This window comes from Loxodonta africana, chromosome 22, assembly GCF_030014295.1.
Source record: "Loxodonta africana isolate mLoxAfr1 chromosome 22, mLoxAfr1.hap2, whole genome shotgun sequence".
Taxonomy (NCBI): Eukaryota; Metazoa; Chordata; class Mammalia; order Proboscidea; family Elephantidae; genus Loxodonta; species Loxodonta africana.
Window position 1 is genome coordinate 27,193,449 of NC_087363.1, and position 19,602 is coordinate 27,213,050.

General features: G+C 39.8%; 1 protein-coding gene across 1 annotated transcript in view; it reads right to left on the reverse strand.

The window, feature by feature from the left end:
• Positions 1-19,602, reverse strand: part of SACM1L (SAC1 like phosphatidylinositide phosphatase) — a 59,887-nt gene that overhangs the window by 34,822 nt on the left and 5,463 nt on the right. Inside the window, exon 2 of the mRNA XM_010589869.3 lies at positions 2,466-2,563. The gene's annotated coding sequence lies outside the window, so the exon portion shown is untranslated. The remainder of the gene's footprint in view (positions 1-2,465; positions 2,564-19,602) is intronic.

Sequence of the window (19,602 nt, forward strand, 5' to 3'; positions counted from 1 at the left end):
ATTCAACCTCATGCCAGAAACTAAGTACCTATCTCTTTAAAAGAACTAGAAAATAAATGAAAGTGAGGGTTTGAGACAAGATTTTAATCTCTACACGCAACTAATAAAATGCATATATATATATATATATATATATATATATATATATATATATATATATATATATATATATATATATATGACTTGCCCATCTGTGTGTAAGAATGTGGGAAATGCAGGCAGAGAGCCAAGGGCAGAAGGAGGGAAAAGCCTCCTCGCGTCTAACAGTAAATTTACACAAGCAAGCAGGGAAGCATAACATAAACTGTGGTTTTATCAATTATGTCCCTATTAATAAAACAGTATTTATTTTAGATCACAGGGTCACTTCACAATTCATACTATAAGCCAATGTGTTTTGCAAAGCTTATTTTGTAGGCTCTAGTTTAGAGAATAATGCCCCCAAGAAAGGGGCACAAGGAGCTCCACAGTCAAATAACCTATTGTGCTACCATGCATCGCCTCTGTTCCTTCTCCCAGACAGTCCTAACGCACATTCGGAGAATAAAGGCTCTGAGAAGGAAGGCTTGGTGTAAAAGAAAGCTGTTCCGCTGTCTAATTCAAGGTTTTCCAAATTTATACGGCTATAGAAGTTTTCTTTCAGTTACAGCGTATTATCATACTGGAACCCATTTTGGAAACACTGCTGTAAACCCAGGCTCTGATTCTTAAAGACATTCCTAACAATGTTGTTGTTGTGTGCTGTTGAGTCAATTCTGACTCATAGCAATCCTACAGAACAGAACTACCCCATAGGGTTTCCTAGGTTGTAGTCATTACGGATGCAGATCGCCAGGTCTTTTCTCCCACAGAGCGGCTAGGGGTCAAACCACCAACCTTTCAGTCGCCAGGTGATCACTTAACCATTGCGCCACCAGGCTCCTTTTCAAATAGACTAAAATTCAATCTAATTCACTCAATAATTAAATTTGCTTAATGACCCTATACCACAATTAACTAACGCGAAGAATGGGAACGCTGGTGCGGTAACAATCTCAGAGAAAATCCTAAAGGTACTGAGACCATCTGACAAACTTAAATGGACTACTGATAGTGCTGTAGGGTACAGTGACTTGGGTACAATGGCAACAAAACTATGAGGATGCCTAAGAATAGGTGTCGGTTTTTCATGGAAGGAAAAAAAAATTCCCTCTCTCTGTGGCCACAGTCTGTATTTCCAACAGAAAAAAGAAACTGGCTAAGAAACTGTCAGTGAGTCAGCCCTTCACCATCTCTGGCTTCATGCCAAGCATGTCTCCACTCATGGCTGCCTGGTATCGACATCGTCACATGCAGATAATCTACACCCTTCAGCTTTTCGGTCTGCTCAAATGAGTCGGCAGTCTCTAGCTGTGAGTAAAATGTCACTGCAAAGTCCAAAATAACAGACACCGGGCTGTCTGAATATGGTAAAAAGCAGCAGTGTGATTCAACTTCACGAGACGCATACTAACTTTGGTTAAACCCAAAAAGCTATCTGAAGAGAACAGCCACCAAGCCATGAATACGTGGGAAATACCGCATTACCAAACTAAAACAGCTCTAGTTCTGTTTGCTCAAATAAAAACTTTATGTGGTATTTACCAGAATAACCAGATAAGCAAGAAAATAGAAATTGTAGAGCCACAATCTTTCTTGTACTTTACTATCCCATGCAATATATTTTCATATTTCACTTTATCCATTCAGAGTATTTACTGACTGCCTAGTCTGTGGTTACTCAAATAATGTACTTAAGAAAAAACAAATACAGAACTCTGCAGTAAATCAGAATTTTTAAATACATCAAAAATGAAATTCTGAATGTGATGTCACAACGGTACACTAATTTGCCACCAAAATTATTTCACATCAATCTGTTTAGAAATCAGTGTTCCATACAATTGAAAAAACAGTTGTTTTTCATATCCCAGAAAGAAAAACCAAAACATAACTGGACAGGTAGATAAAGCTTCAGAACATCATTTGCCCAGAACTCTTACAAGTTTCAGTCAGTAAATTATATTTTTTTTCATTTATTAAATTATCCTCACCATCATGAATATTTTCAAAACAAAAGCCACTGCTGAATGTCACACATTTAATGATCTCAATCAAATACCTGAAAACTTAGAGCTATGAGACATCAAGAACACCAATCCTGTCAGAGTACAGGTAAGGGAACCAATAAAGAAATAGTTAGGTTTTCAAACGCTTACAGATAGTAAAATGTTACCTAAAAATTTCAAGATCATTTTTCCTTTCTGTAAAAAGGAGACAGCATAAAATTAGTGTATAAACTTTAAATGTCATGGCCAAGAATTAAAATTTTATAAGAAGGCACACAGAGATCCGAACACTGGCATGCCTCTGAGTTATTTATTTTAATTATTACGACTTATGGATAAAGTCTTTCTCAGACGCTTCTACACACGACTAGGAAATACCTGAGAGGGTAACCTCTGTGGACACTCGGTCGATGGTAAGTACATCATCGGCTCCATCATCACAAGCTTCCACATAAAATTTTTCAGGTGTGATATGCCTAAGAAGAAATTTTAAGCCACAAGTAGTTAAATGAAATGAAAACTTATAAACGAAAACTATTTATTATAACAACGGTGTTTAAATCTGATGTCATTTTCCCAGCTTCTGACAACATAAAGGTGTTAAGTTTGCTATCCTTGTGAGTTCACTGCAACTCTTTTTACTTCTGTATTTAATGCTGACAAAGTTTTCATTTGCTGAAAAACCATCCGTTTGACTTACACAGAAAGGCATAAACAAGTGTAATTTATTATATTCAACACAGTGCAGAAAACAATGTAGCACAGCAGTTAGGAGCAGTATAGAACTAAACTGCCTGTGCTGTGTGACCCTGGACAAGTTACTCACCCTTTCTGTTCCTTAGTCTCCTTATCTGTAATTAAGGATAATACCAGACTCACCACACAGAATTGCTGTGAGGATTAAATGTGCTAATCTTTAACAAGCACTTAGAACAACACCTGAAACATAGTAAGGAAGATGTCAATACTAGCTAAAAATACTAAGAAATCCCATTCCCACGAAATTGTTCAAAATAAATTAACATTCAGCTGCTTTTTGTTAGAATGCCACATGTGAGAACTTTGAGTCTAACAAAAGAAACACTGGTTCCTCAGGAGATAACTGGGAAATATCAGGCAGGCAACTCAAGCCTGGTTAGGGTTGCCCCAGGGAATAGTAAAAATTAACCATAACAATGAAGTGAAGTGAAAACGCACACTTGCAGAAGTGACAGCGAGTGACAGTGACGAGTGACGCAGGACTCTAAGCCTCTGGTTGAGGCTGTTGTTAAGGTGGGCACAGGAGAAGGCGGGACTCTCCAGGAACGGAGCAAGGTTGGGGAGGGAGCATGGGGCCTAGGAACTAACTCTGCACCACTCCCCCGCCCCCCTGCCCCCCCCCCGCCCTGGCGAAAGAACTAATTTCTAATGTTCTTAAAGCAGACTTGAAAGAATTTGTCTGTGTGGCAGCCAATCTGAGAGTATTTTCCTTTCCTTTTTTAATTGTACTTCCACTATTCTCGCTTTCCAGGCCTCTGAAAAACCTTGTACGAACCCATACAACCATTATTGACATCATTTCCTATTTACCAATCACATATAAGCTATTTGGAGTTATAGAAACATGTCCTGTAGCAGAACAGACTGTATTGGCTATTTTTGACTGTAAGTTCTCTGAGGAATAATCAGCTCTTAATTATCCAAATATAATTTACATCCATTCGTGATTCACCTGTGACTAATTTCTTAACATGAGGCTAGTTTCCTCCATTTTGGGGGCTATGCGCTCGGGCAATGAATATCAATTTTAAATAAATCAAGCAAAATGCAACAAGGAAGGCAAATATGTTCGAAATATGGCAGTCTTCAGTTCAAAACAGTTGATTCCTTTTCATTGATGAGTAATATTCCATTGTATGGATATATTGATTTGTTATCTATTCACTCGTTGATGGACATCTGGGTTGTTTTCAGTTTGGGGTTATTATGAATAAAGGTTCTTATACATTCTTGTACAAGTCTTCAGGTGGGTGGCCATAACCACTCATTTCTCTGGGGTAACTTCTTAGGAGTGGAGTGGCTGGATCACATCACAGGTGTATGTTTAACCTGTGCAGGGAGGGATAAAAGGGATTACGAACTTTTAGGGCTGATGGATGCGTTCACTATCTTGCTTCTGGTGATAGTTTCAAGGGTGTAAAAATATGTCAAAATTTATCAAGTTGGATACTTTAAATATGTGCCATTTATTGGATGTCAATTATATATCAAGAAAGCTGTAAAAACAGTGAGAAGTTCTGCAACAAAACAAAGAACTTTCAGACATTCTACTCATTATAGGGTAGTCATCTCTACTCTTAACTCATTTAAAAACAAAAAACAAAAAAAACAACATTTCTGTTCATATCTGCAGAAGACGTTTTGTGCAAGCTACAAACTGTACTCCAATTTCAGGAGCAAGTCAGTATCTATTAGAAAGCTACCACGAACAAGTGACTAGGAGGCATACTGAATATACCACGGATCGCCAGGAAAACGAACAAATCTGTCTTGCAAAAAGTACAGCCAGAATGCTCCTCAGAAACAAGGATGGCGAAGACTTCATCTCATGTACTTTGGGCATGTTATCAGCAGGGACCAGAGCCTAGAGAAGGACATCATGCTTGGTAAAGTAGAGGGTCAGTGAAAAAGAGGAAGACCCTCAATGAGATGGACTGACACTGGTTGCAACAATGGGCTCAAGCATAACAATGACTGTGAGGACAGCACAGGCCTGAGCAGTGTTTCCTTCCGCAGTACAGAGGGTCACTATGAGTCAGAACTGACTCAACAGCACTTAACAAGAAGAAATGACTAGGAAAGGTAGGTGATAAATAAAAATTTAATAACAAATAGAAAAAATACCCCCCAAATTTTAAAAATAAAAAGCAGACTAGAGATAAAAGAGACATCTTTGTAAAGGCTTTTGAAAAAAGTGCTGTATCTAAATCAGATGGCATTTTGAAAAGCCTACCTCCCGCACCGGGCCACCCAATCTTTTAAATGCCCTGTAAGCGCCTGTGCAGCAGGTGGTAGCCCACTGCGTGCTTCCCACACCTCAACAAGCCATAGGAAATGCTTTCACACCGCGCTGGTGCCATCTCTGAACGTTTGTCCCACCCCAGTGTCCTATGAAACTCTTTTTATAATGTTCAAATGAGTAACAAAGAATCTTAAGACATTTTGTCTCTATTATCTGATCTTTAAAAGAATGATCACAGCATTGAAAAAACAGCCCATTACCAAAGTGGCTTCCGTGTTAAGTGTACCAACAAGGGTTTGTCCTGGTCCCAGTAATGCCAAAGCAATCATCCAAAATCAGTCAATTAATAAGCACACGCATGTAAGCTCTCCTATTTATACAGCCCCCACAGAACTGATCACAAGCCTCTCATCAAAACCACCTCAGCAAAGTATAAAAGCACTGCATTAGGAGTAGTCACACTGGGAAAAATCTAGAGAGCTGCAGTCAAAACCACAGGGGTTCTAATCCTGACTGCTATTTACTAGTTACGTGATGCTGGCCGAGCTGGGAGTATCTACCCTGGGCCAGGCCTTGTTCTAGACATCAGCGATACAAAGGCCCTGGATCAGAGAGCTTACGTTCTGGTGGGAGAGACGACCAAATCACAAGGAAGTACCCAATGATTTCAGGCAGTGCAAAACAATATGACAAAAATAAAGGTTGGGTGGGGTACTCGGGAGAGGGTACTGATCTATTTGAGGAGTACACAAATCAACACATGAAAGCTCCTGGCACAGCTGTGAAAAAAGAGATTTTATATATATGTATACATACACACACATATACATACATACATATATATATATATATATATATAAAACCTACCTCACCGCACAGAACAGCGAGAATGAAATGAACACTTACGAAGAGTTCATAAGCAAAGCATAAAGCACTGGCTCACCCGTATGATATGTTTTATCATTAACAAAAATAACGTCCTTTAACAGAGAAGGTAGAAAGGTTGCAAATTTTCATAAAACTCTCAACACGGGACCAGAAAAGTTGTTTGTCACATGGACAATATCTGAGTAATTTAATTTTGATAGTAAGATGCTAGAATAAAATTATATCTCAATTCAAATATAGTCTGTTTGAACATATAATTGGAATATAGAAACAGTAACATGTTATTGTTGTTGTTAGGTGCCGTCAAGTCGGTCCCAACTCATAGCCACCCTATGCACAACAGAACGGAACACTGCCCAGTCCTACACCATCCTCACAATTGTTGCTATGCTTGAGCCCACTGTAGCAGCCACTATGTCAGTCCATCTCATCGAGGGTCTTCCTCTTTTTCGCTGACCCTCTACTTCAGCAAGCATGATGTCCTTCTCCAGGGACTAATCCCTCCTGATAACATGTTCAAAGTATGTGAGACATAGTATTGCCATCCTTGCTTATTAAAAAAAGAAAAAAAAAGTTACCATTATGGCAACCCGATGTGTGTCAGAGTAGAACTATGTTCCACAGGGTTTTCAATGGTGATTTTTCAGAAGTAGATAGCCAGACTTTCTTCTAAGGCACCTCTGGGTGACTTGAACCTCCAATCTTTCAGTTAGTAGTCGAGCAAATTAACCATTTGTACCACCCAGGGACTTCAGTTGCTATTTAAAAAAAAAAAAACAAAAAACTCGTGGTTGATTCTGACCCATAGTGGCCCTATAGGACAGAGTAAAACTGCCCCATAGGGTTTCCAAGGAGTGGCTGGTGGATTCGAACTGCCAGCCCTTTGGTTAGCAGCCAAGCACTTTAACCAGTGCACCACCACGGCTCCTGCTGTATTAAACAGATAATTTTATTATATATGTATAAGTATTCCAGTAATACCCCACTCATCTGTCAGTTTGTCATATGGTGGTGGCTTGCATTTGTGATGCTGGAAGCCATGCCACTGGTATTTCAATACCAGCAGGGTCACCCATGGTTGACAGGTTTCAGCGGAGCTTCCAGACTAAGACAGACTAGGAATAATGACTACTTCTGAAAAAACTGATGAGTGAAAAACCTTACGAACAGCAGCAGAACATACTGGGGAAGAACACTGAATATACCCTGAACTGCCAGAAGAAAAAATAACTCTGTCTTGGAAGATGTACAGCAGAATGCTCCTTAGAAGCGAGGATGGCAAGCCTTCGTCTCACTTACTTCAGACATGTTGAGAGACCAGACCCTGGAGAAGGACATTATGCTTGGTAAAGTAGAGGGTCAGCAAAAGAGAGGAAGACCATCAATAAGATGGGCTGACACAGTGGCTGCAATGATGGCCTCATGCATAGCAATGATTGTCAGGATGGTGCAGAACCAGGCAGTGTTTAATTCCACTGCTCATAGGGTCGCTACTGAGCTGGAACCAATTCGATGACATCTAACATTCCAGTAATAAGGAGGCCTGGTGGTGTAGTGGTTAACTGCTCAGCTGCTAACCAAAAGGTTGGTGGCTCAAACCCACCAGCCATTCCATGAGAGAAGGATTTGGCAGACTGATTCCGTAAAAATTATAGCCTTGGAAACCTTATGGGACAGTTCTACTCTGTCCTACAGTCAGAATCAACTTGATGGCAATGGATTTTTCTTTATTCCAGTAACGCTGTTCTAAAAACTAAGATTACCTTGGCTTCGTATTTTGGCCCCAGAATTACGTGAAAAATCTGCCTTCTTCATTGTAATTCCACATTTCTTAATATTTAAAGACGTAAAATAATTATTTTCCAACATAAAACCCAGCCAGTGCCATCGAGTAGCGACATATCTGGACAGAATTCACACGAATGTGTTAATCTACATGTTTAAAAAAAAAATAGATTCCTCAAACCAGAATACAACAAACACAAATCTGGGAAAAGTTACATTTCAAAATAAGGAACTAGGAGTCGCTTCTTGGGGTAAATGTCCACTGAAAATACCCAGACTACATAAAATAGACCTCTGATTTATCAAAGATAAATGTTCTGAAATAACAAAAAGTTTTATTAAAAAATTATGAATACCTTTCTTGTTCATTTTTAAAGATATAAATCTATAAAAAGAAAAAATTCTTTAGTACAAAATAAATGTTAGCATAGGATCAGCTTAGAAAAGACAACATGCCAGCAATCACTTTTACTTTGCATACCTATCAGTTTGGGCAATTAAATTAGACAAAATGTGCTGAAAAATTAACAGCAGCTATGGTCGGCAGTGGTGGTTAAGTGCTACAGCTGCTACCCAAGAGGTCAGCTGTTCGAATCTGCCAGGCGCTCCTTGGGAACTATCAGGCAGTTCTACTCTGTCCTATAGGGCTATGAGTCAGAATGAACTCGATGGCAGTGGGTTTTTTTGGGTTTGGTACGGTTGGCAGAATTCTAAATAAGCCCCCTCAAAATTCCTGTCCCCTGATTATTCAATCTAGGTATTGCCTGGCTGATGGAATTAAGGTTACTAATCAGCTGGCAGGAGCCCTGGTGGTGCGTGGTTAAGACCTTGTCTGCTAACCAAAAGGTCGGCAGTTCAAATCCACCAGGCCCTCCTTGGAAACCCTATGGGACAGTTCTACTCTGTCCTATAGGGTCGCTATGAGTTGGAAACGACTCAACGGCAACAAGTTTGGTTTTTTGGTAATCAGCAGGCTTTAAAATAGGGAAATTATCCGAGATTATCAGGGTAAAAAGAAAAAAAAAACTTTTTGGTAGGCCCAATGTAATCACGTGAACCCTTATAAGCAGAAGAAAAATGCGTCAGTCAGAGAAAAGCTGCAGAAGGGGAAGGCACGGGGATTACTAGTGAGGATTCCAAAGCTATGCATGGCTTCTGACATACAAGGGCCACGTGCAAGGATGGAGAGAGGTCTCTAGAAACTAAGGGCAGCCCCAGCCTGACAGCCAGCAAGGAAACTGACGCTGCTTAGTCCCACAACCACAAGAAACTGGATTCAGCCAACAGCCTGAATGAGCTTCTAAAAGAGATTCTTCACCAGACCCTCAGTAAGGAGCACAACCCTGCTGACACCTTGGTTTTAGGCTGTGAGACTCATATTGGTTGGGCTTCTCACCTACAGATACCATGGGATAAGAAATATATACTGTTTTAAGCTTCTGAGTTCATGGCAGTTTGTTATAGATAGCATCAATAGAAAACCAATGCAGTGATCAAGTCTACAGAGCCTCTGTCCCCTGTAGGATGAAGCTGCATTCACATTAACCCCCGACCAGAATATACCCACGAACGGCAACACTTCTCTTCCTGGCAGCAAGGAAAGAGATCCTTCCCACGTCTGAATTTTCAGACATCTGGTATTAGATTTCTAAGTGATAAAACTTTTTCAAAACCATTTTTAATGGAAAGCCTTTATTTTAATCTGTACTAAACCAGTGTTTTTTCTTATTTCTCAAGCTAAGTCTAAGTATGTAAGTACTGGTAGTCCCTGACTACATGGTTGTGTTCCCTGAAATAAGGGTTCGATTCTGACGTAAATTGAATACTTTTTTTTTTTTCAGTTTTCATTATTATTGTCTTTTATTATCAGTATCTTTATAAATCTGATCTTTGAACATCTGCAAATGAACATTTACGAATGATAACATCAGCAAATTACGTATTGCAACATTGTATTAGTATGTATTACTAACAATAAAATGTATTTTTAAAAAAAGGTTGTAAGTGTGGCTAGTCATAACTCTAATAAAATTGTAAGTGGTTTTAAGTCAGGGACTAGCTGTAACAATGTTTCTTGTTGAACCAGGGTTGGTTTCTGTATCCTTGTCTTCCTATCAGGATGACACCTTTAAAATCCAGTAATATACACCAAAAAAAACAAACCTGTTGCAATGGAGGCGATTCTGATTCATAGTGATCCTACAGGACAGAGTAGAAAGACCCTGTAGGATTTCCAAGACTGTAATCTTTATGAAAGCAGACTGCCACCTTTCTCCTGCAGAGTGGCTGATGGGTTCGCAACACTGACATTTCGGTTTGCAGCCGGGTAATTAACGACTGGCCCAGCAGGGCTCCCTAGTGATAACAACACCAAAAAAAAACCAAACCCGCTGAGTTGATTCTGACTCACAGCGACCCTGAAGGACAGAGTAGAACTGCCCCATAGGGTTTCCAAGAAGCACCTGGTGGATTCAAACTGCCAACTTTTGGTTAGCAGCCGTGGCTCCTCTGAACCACTACACCACCAGGTTTCTCTAGTGATATAAAAATGGTGAAAAATGAGAGGTTTCAGACCTTTGTAAGTCTGGTTTGAATCCCAACTCCACTGCTTACCATCAGCTGTCCCTGAACAAACCACTAACTTCCAGGATCAGCTTCTATTAAACAGGGATAACTGATAGGCGAGGCCAAACAAGACAATACACGTGATATGCCTGGCACTAAGACAAGACTCCACGAAATGGCAGCATTATTGTTTTTTTTATTTTACTAAATGACTTCAAACCATTGGGTTTTAACGTCTTTTGACTCTTCTGCTGTCTTTAGTCTCTTGACAAAACCTTTGCCACTGCTTCTACTCAGCTGCTTTAGTTTTCCATCTAATACAAGGTTAACAAGCTTCAGATAAGGTCTGAGGAGGACAACACAGCTTTGACCAGAGAAAAGCCCACAGGTTTTATTACATTCATTCCCCCCATATTGCTCAGAGGACTGTTTTCTTCTAAGTTCACATCTATATTCTGAGGGACAGAGTCAACACAATTTATTTTTCCAGATAAATGTTGTATTACTTCTTTAATAATTATACTTAATATAGAATATATAATCTCAGAAATAAAATTCCTTCACTTTTTTATACAATGCACAGTAACTGAAAGCTTGCATCTATGAAAACAGTCAGTACAAAAATGCATATTGCTGACTGTTGCTGTCAGCCGCCAGCAAGTCTGCCCCGACTCACGGCAATGCCACGCGTTACAGAGCAGAGCTGCTCCACAGGGGTTTCTTGGCTGTAATCTTTACAGCAGAGGTTCGCTAGGCCTTTCTTCCAAAGAGCCACTGGGTGGGCTCACACTGCCAACCTCTGGGTGAGCAGCCAACTGTAAACGGCTTGTGCCACCCAGTTTCCTTTTATATTGCTCACATACTCATATGTATGGAGTCCCTGGGTGGCACAACCAGTTAAGTGCTCAACTACTTAACCAAAAGGTTAGTGGTTTGAACCAACCCAGAGGCACCTCAGAAGACAGGCCTGGCAATCCGCTTCCAAAAGGTCACAGCCTCGAAAACTCTACGGAGCAGTTTGCACACGTGGGGTCTCCATGAGACGCAATCAACAATATGGCAACTAACAACAACAAGTATGTACAGAAATGCATTGAAGATTCTCACCTGCGAAACTTATGATGAAAGTGAATGACCTGAACGAAGTCAGTGAGCTGAGAAGTCACACGTGCTTCCATGTGTAAGTTTTGGTGTGTAACCTAACTGATACCTTTCACAGGGATAATCAAGTGTTTATATGAGCAGGACAATCTGGTTTTAAATGCCTTAAAATATGTGTGTGTGTGTGTGTGTGTGTGTGTACGCGTATATATGTATTTAAAGGGCCAAAAACTACTATCCCCGTTACAGGCAATCCTCATTTCTTCTGGCAGTCCATGGTACATTCGATATTCTTCGTCAACACCATCATTCAAGCGCATCGATTCCTCTTCGGTCTTCCTCATTCACTGACCAGCTTTTGGATGCGTATGAGGTACCTGAAAATCCCATGGCTTGGGGCAGGTGCACCTTAGTCCTCGAAGTGACACCTTTGCATTTCAACACTTTAAAGAGGTCTTTTGCAGCAGATCTGGCCGATACAATATGTCATTTGATTTCTTGACTGCTGCTTCCATGGGCGTTGATTGAGGATTCGTGTAAAATCAAATCTTTGATAATGCCAATATTTTCTCCATCTATCATGATGTTGCTTAGTGGTCCAGTTGTGAGGACTTTGCTTTATGTTGAGGTGTAATCCATACTGAAAACCGCGGTCTTTGATCTTCATCAGTACATGCTTCAAATCCTCCAGACTGAAAAGACCCACCAAATAAATGGAAAACACACACAGGCATATTTAGACAAAAAAAAATTGAAAACACCAGATAAACAATCCTAAAGTTTCTAGAAAACAAAAAACTAAGAAGAAGAAACACTAACGTATTCAACAGTCACACTACCAGATCATTCCACAGCACCACACGGGACGACTCAGCAGCAAAGCCTTCGCGATTCTGGATGACGGTAATTTCCAAACGAGCATTCTTTACCTAGCCATGCTATCAAGTAAGGGTGAGGGTAGAATGAAAACTTCTTTTTTTTTAAGGTTTGAAATTTTGCATTTTAAAGATTAACCCATCAAAAGCTAAAAATTTTCATTGTAGGGTCATGTATCAATCCTGCTTCTCTGTTTTATATTCGTAATACAAGAACAAAAAAGAGGAAACAGAATGTGCTCAGAAGTGAATAGGCCCAATATGGACTAATGCTTGGTGCTTTGGATTGGTACTTCTCAACCACACAAAAAACATTTTACTTAAACTCTCAAATCCCTAGTCTTAATCAAGACTTTCATGCTTCGGTTGATGTGATGACTCAACATTTTCTCACTTCAAGTTTCTCAAAATCCCTTTGGATCCTTGGGATTTTAAAGTTAATTTTGCCTATTGCCATTTAATAGAACAATCATGATGGAAAGCTGAGTTATGGTTAGGAGATAAGTCAGTAATTAACAAAGGGCTGTCTGCCATCACATCTCCCTGACACAGCCTACTTTACAAAGGGAGCCTTTTCTTTTTATTGTGCTTTAAGTGAAAGTTTACAAATCAAGTCAGTCTCTCATACAAAAATTTATATAGACCTTGCTATATACTCCTACTTGCTCTCCCCCTAATGAGACAGCACGCTCCTTCCCTCCACTCTGTTTTCGTGTCCATTCGGCCAGCTTCTGATCCCCTCTGCCCTCTCATTTCCCCTCCAGACAGGAGATGCCAACATAGTCACATGTGTCTACTTGACCCAAGAAGCTCATTCTTCACCGGTATCATTTTCTACCCCATTGTCCAGTCCAATCCCTGTCTGAAGAGTTGGCTCTGGGAATGGTTCCTGTCTTGGGCTAAAAGAAGGTCTGGGGAACATGACCACCAAGGTGCTTCTAGTCTCAGTCAGACCATTAAGTTTGGTCTTTTTATGAGAATTTGGGGTCTGCATCCCACTGTTCTCCTGCTCCCTCAGGTTCTCTGTTGTGTACCCTGTCAGGGCAGTCATCGGTTGTAGCTGGGCACCATCTAGTTCTTCTGATCTCAGGCTGATGTAGTCTCTGGTTTATGTGGCCCTTTCTGTCTCTTGGGCTCATAGTTATCATGTGACCTTGGTGTTCTTCATTCTCCTTTGCTCCAGACGGGTTGAGACCAATTGATGCATCTTAGATGGCCGCTTGCTAGTGTTTAAGACCTCAGACACCACTCACCAATGTGGGATGCAGAATGTTTTCTTAATAGATTTTATTATGCCAACTGACTTGGATGTCCCCCGAAACCATGGTCCCCAAACCCCTGCCCCTCTATGCTGGCCTTCGAAGCATTCAGTTTATTCAGGAAACTTCTTTGCTTCTGGTTTACTTCGGTTGTGCTGACCTCTCCTGTATTGTGTGTTGTCTTTCCCTTCACCTAAAATAGTTCTTATCTACTATCTAATTAGTGAATACCCCCTCTCCCTCTCTCCCTCCTCCCTCTTGTAACCATCAAAGAATATTTTCTTCTCTGTTTACAAACTATTTCTCGAGTTCTTATAATAGTGGTCTTATACAATATTTGTCCTTTTGCAACTAATTCCACTCAGCATAATGCCTTCCGGATTCCTCCATGTTATGTAACGTTTCACAGATTCATCACTGTTCTTCATCGATGTGCAGTATTCCATTCATCCATTGATGGGCACCTTGGTTGCTTCCATCTTTTTGCTATTATAAACAGTGCTGCAATGAACATGGGTGTGCATGTATCTGTTCGTGTAAAGGCTCTTATTTCTCTAGGATATATTCCAAGGAGTGGGATTGCTGGATTGTATGGTAGTTCTATTTCTAGCTTTTTAAGGAAGTGCCAAATCGATTTCCAACGTGGCTGTACCATTTTACATGCCCACCAGCAGTGTATAAGTGTTCCAGTCTCTCCACAACCTCTCCAACATTTATTATTTTGTGTTTTTTGGATTAATGCCAGCCTTGTTGGAGTGAGATGGAATCTCACTGTAGTTTTGATCTGCATTTCTCTAATGGCTAAAGATTATCAGCATTTCCTCATGTATCTGTCTTCTCTGGTGATGTGTCTGTTCATATCCTTTGCCCATTTTTTAATTGGGTTATTTGTCTTTTTGTAGTAGAGTTTTTGGAGTATCACGTAGATTTCAGAGATCAGGCGCTGATCGGAAATGTCATAGCTAAAAACTTCTTCCCAATCTGTAGGTAATCTTTTTACTCTTTTACTGAAATCTTTGGATGAGCGCAGGTGTTTGGTTTGTAGGAGCTCCCTGTTACCTAGTTTCTCTTCTGCATTGTTAGTAATGGAATGAAAACATTTTTAAATATGCAATGTCTCAAAAAGATACCTCTCTTGCACTTTTTCCTAGAGAGAATAAAAGGCGTGTTTCACCAAAATGAGGGAGTAATTCAACAAAGAGACTTGGAATCCAAAACAGGAGAGAGGTGAAAGCCATTCTCACGATGATGGTGAATGAGAGGTCTCAGGAAAATAGCTGTGCAATTAGCCTAAGCAATAATGTGTCCAGAATAAAGCATACAGGGATAGAGGGCTCCCAAAGGTGAGTCTGAGAAGAAGATGAATTGACAGTTACCTGACATGTCTGAGTGCATTTTATTGCTGTCAGAGAGACTGAAGGTTAATTAGTGATGATGTCGTTAGCTGCTATTGAATCAGTTCGACTCAGAGCGACCCTATGTGCAACAGAGTGGAACACTGCCTGGTCCTGCACCATCCTCACAATCGTTACGATGTTTGAACCCACTGTTGCAAACACTGTGCCAATCCATCTCATTGAGGGTCCTCCTCTTTTTCAATGATACTCCACATTACCAAACATGATGCCCTTCTCAAGGGACTGGTCTCTCCCGATAACATGTCCAAAGTATGTGAGACGAAGTCTCACCATCCTTGTTTCTAAGGAACATTCTGGCTGTACTTCTTCCAAGACAGACTTGTTCATTCTTCTGGCAGTCCACGGTATATTTAATATTCTTCACCAATACCATAATTCAAATGCATCAATTCTTCAGTCTTTCTTATTCACAGTCCATCTTTTGCATGCATGAGGTGACTGAAAATCCTATGGCTTGGGTCAGGCTCACCTTAGTCCTCAAAGTGGCATCTTTGGTTTTTAACATTTTAAAGAGGTCTTTTGCAGCAGATTTGTCCAATGAATTACATTGTTGGATTTCTTAACTGCTGCTCCCATTGACACTGATTGTGGATTCAAATAAAATGAAATCCTTAACAACGTCAATATTTTCTCCATTTATCATGATGTTGCTTATTGGTCCAGTTGTGAGGATTTTTCTTTTCTTTATGTTGAGATGTAACCCATACTGAAGGTTGTAGTCTTTGATCTTCATCAGTAAGTGCTTCAAGTCCTCTTCACTTTTCAGCAAGCAAAGTTGGGTCATCTGCATATCGCAGGTTGTTAATGAGTCTTCTTCCAATCCTGATGCTGCATTATTCTTCATAGAGTCCAGCTTCTTGGATTATCTGCTCAGCATACAGACTGAATAAGTATGGTGAAAGGATAAAACCCTGATACACACCTTTTCTGATTTTAAACCAATTAGTGATAGGTACGTCAAAAAAAAATAAGAAAATTAAAAAAAAAAAAGGTACTTTTTAACTCCTGGAAAAACCATGTTTTTGTAAAAAAAAAAAAAAAAGTAATACTATACTGTGGGCTTGCCCTAAACCATATCCATATAACCATAACAATGTGAACACTGAATATTTTACTATACTAAGAGGAAAGGAGGAGAAAAGAGAATTTTAAAAGCTAAATCCTCATCTTCTTAAGTAGGAAGTCATCAGCTGACTAAAAATGAAAAAAGAAAAGAATCAGGAAACAGCAGTAAAACATGTTGTTTAGAAATATGGGGTAAATGCCAGAAGAAATCGCTTTAAAGCTGAAAGTAGGTAGGTGCTTCTTAGGGGGAACTGGAAGTACAGATGGGTGCTCTGGTTTTCTATAAGCTTTGTCGACTGTTACTTTTAAATACGTGTCTCAGATTTTTAAAAATTACATTTTCAAAAATATCTTAAAATAATAAAACACAAAAATAAGAGTAATAAGGGATCAAGACAGAATTGTACGCCAAGGGCTCTGGGACCTTGGCTTGATCATCCCCCTCAGAGAGATACTGCTAGAATTTAAGTTGCTGGTGCTGCCACCAGGCTATTCTGATAATGCAACTGAAAATGGTATCTCAGGCATAGTGGTAAAAAGATCAGCTACTAACCAAAATGTTGGCAGTTCAAATCCATCAGCTGCTCCTCAGAAGCCCTATGGGGCAGTTCTACTCTGTCGTATACGGCGACTCGGTGGCACCTAAAGACAACCAGGCTTAAAAACTGGAGTAATGAAGAGCTGAACAGTGACTGCCAACTAATCAACATTTCTAAGGACAGCAATCCTAAGTAACACGCTCAGAATCCCACTGAACAGCAGGGTGCCACCGAAACTCAGGGACACCCACATGTCCCTTAGTGTCCTCCTCTTCTCCTTACCCTCCTTCCATTTCTCACCTCTCTTTAACTGGCCTTAAAATTGATCTGAAGTAGATCTGTCTTTATATATTAAATTCTATTCTATAAGTTTTATGCTCTCCACATGTCATTTCAAAACCTGGTGAGATTAACTTCAACTCTAGCACTTACGGTCAAGAAATACTCATGTGGAATACATGAGTAAACACCCAGTGGTGTAATTTTTGCTAGCGTGTATGATTTTGTTGCTGTTTGTTTTTAAATTCCCACCAAAGAGGCTACAAAGTCTTTACAGACAAGAACGTCCATGCTTGTTCCACTCTTCCTGATATTTCCCACACAAGAAGAGCAGAGGCTCAATCAATTTTCTTAGAAAATGCAACATGTTTAGTCCGCAAACACCTACATGAAGCTATTTTTAATATGGCCCTTAACATTTTCTTTGGCTCTGTGACAGAGGGAATAGAATTCTAAAGTTTGGTTTCCGTTGTTCTAGCTAAGGAAAGATGTTGACAGGTCAAAACTTTTGAACTGGATTTGAGGTTATACTGTAACGAATATCAAGAGGTGAAAGAGGAAGCAGTGCGTTCTCCGATTACAAAGCCTATGAAGTGTCACCAAACCCAAGTACTGCCCTGGATATTTTCCCAAATTAAGGTCACCATGGCCATACTGAGTTATCAATGTAATAAACACATGGAAACTGAAGAACTTGATGGAAACCGAAGACAGACTCAATGATAATCAAAAGGCTACTCAAAAGGAGAATGAACAAAACCAAAGACACAATGTTATGAGTTGGAATTGACTCGACACCACCTAACAACAACAACAGACCACAAGTAGCACAGCCTCCACCAGCCTGAGCCCAGAACAACTAGATGGTACCCAACTACCATCACCAACCGCTGACAGGGATCATAATAGAAGGTCCCCGACTGAACGATAAAAAAAATGTAAAATAAAATTCAAATTCACACACACACAAAAAAAGACCAGATTTACTGATCTGATAGAGACTGAAGGAACCCCCGAGACTATAAAAACCAAACAAACCAAAGCCAGTGCTGTCGAGTCGATTCCAACTCATACTGACCCTACAGGACAGAGTGGAGCTGCCCCATAGAGTTTCCAAGGAGCGCCCGGTGGATTTGAACTGCCATCCCTTTGGTTAGCAGTCATAGCACTTAACCACTACACCACCAGGGTTCCCCCCCTCCCCGAGACTATAGCCCATGGAAACTCTTTTAACTCAGAACTAAAGTCACTCCCCAAGTTCACCCTTCAGCCAAAGATTAGACAGGTCTATACAACAAACAATGACACACATGAAGAACATGCCTCTTAGTTCAGTTATGTTTATGAGACCAAATGGGCAACACGTGCCCAAAAGCAAAGACGAGAAGGCAGAAAGGGACAGGAAAACTGCATGAATGGACATGGGGAACCTGGAGTGGAAAAGGGGAGAGTGTTAACGCATGGCAGGAACTGCAACCAATGTCACAAAAAAATCTGTGTATAAATTGCTGAATGAGAAATTAATTTTCTCTGTAAACTTTTACCTAAAAACCAAACCCATTTCCATGAAGTCAATTCCGACTCACAGCAACCCTAGAACTGCCCCATAGGGTTTCCAAGGAGTGGCTGGGGGATTCGAACCGCTGATCTTTTGGTTAGCAGCTCAGCTTTTAACCACTGCACCACCAAGGCTCCACTTTTACCTAAAGCACAATTTTAAAAAGAGTTGCTCAGCATGAACAACTATCTAAGAAAAAACCCTTTCCCTTTTGCAAAAAGAATGGCCCTTGATGTGTGATGCCCCTCATTTCCATAAAATTCTGTTACTTATTTTTTGAAACAGACCTTAGAAGTTAAAAGAAAGAGATCCCAGCCCAGAACTATATTTGGTCATTAACTATGCTGTTGATATCAAATCTGTAAGATTCAAAGTTATATTGTTGACTAAAAAGGACTTCTTTTACATAAACTATCTGTTGAGGTAATCAGAGTGCAACAGGTATTAACTGTTTAACTGAACAAGAACATTGACAAGCTATTTTCAAGAAAAGGGGATTCAAAATTCACTCAGAGTTCTGGCTACTGTTAAGACAACACACATTTTGGGGGGATATATCAAAGTAGCATAATATTTAAATCACAGCTATTTCCTATTTAACTACTTTTCTTTGGTTGGCTATTTTGCTTTTAGGGATATTGCCCAATTACGGGGTTAAAAAAATCATAGAGGGGACTAAAAGTAAAATTTAACTAATGCAATTCTGGATATTATACTTAATTTAAATGTATAGCCACCTAGGATTCAATAGCACTTAGGAGTGATTTTTTTTACTACCCTTGTTAAATTTTAAGAAAAGCATTACATTTAATATAGTACAAATATCAGACATTACAATTTCATTTTCTTTCAGTGTTGGCATTATGATTTTCTAGTATCTGAAAACATACTTTTTCCCCATGTAACATTCATATTTCAGGCAACAACTGACCTCCTCAAAATGCTGTCAAATCACACTCAAATGAACTCAATTCAAAAATATTAATATTTGCATAGAAACATTGTATAGTCATGTCATAAAACTAGCAAAAGTATTTGCTCAAAAATCTTACATAAAGAATTAAATCAAGGTCTCAATGATCAAATTTAATATATCTTTGGCTGAAAACATACAGGCATAAAATTTCAGTAGGTTTGGCTATCAAAAAGGGTCCTCTGAACCTACTACGCCCATACCCAGAG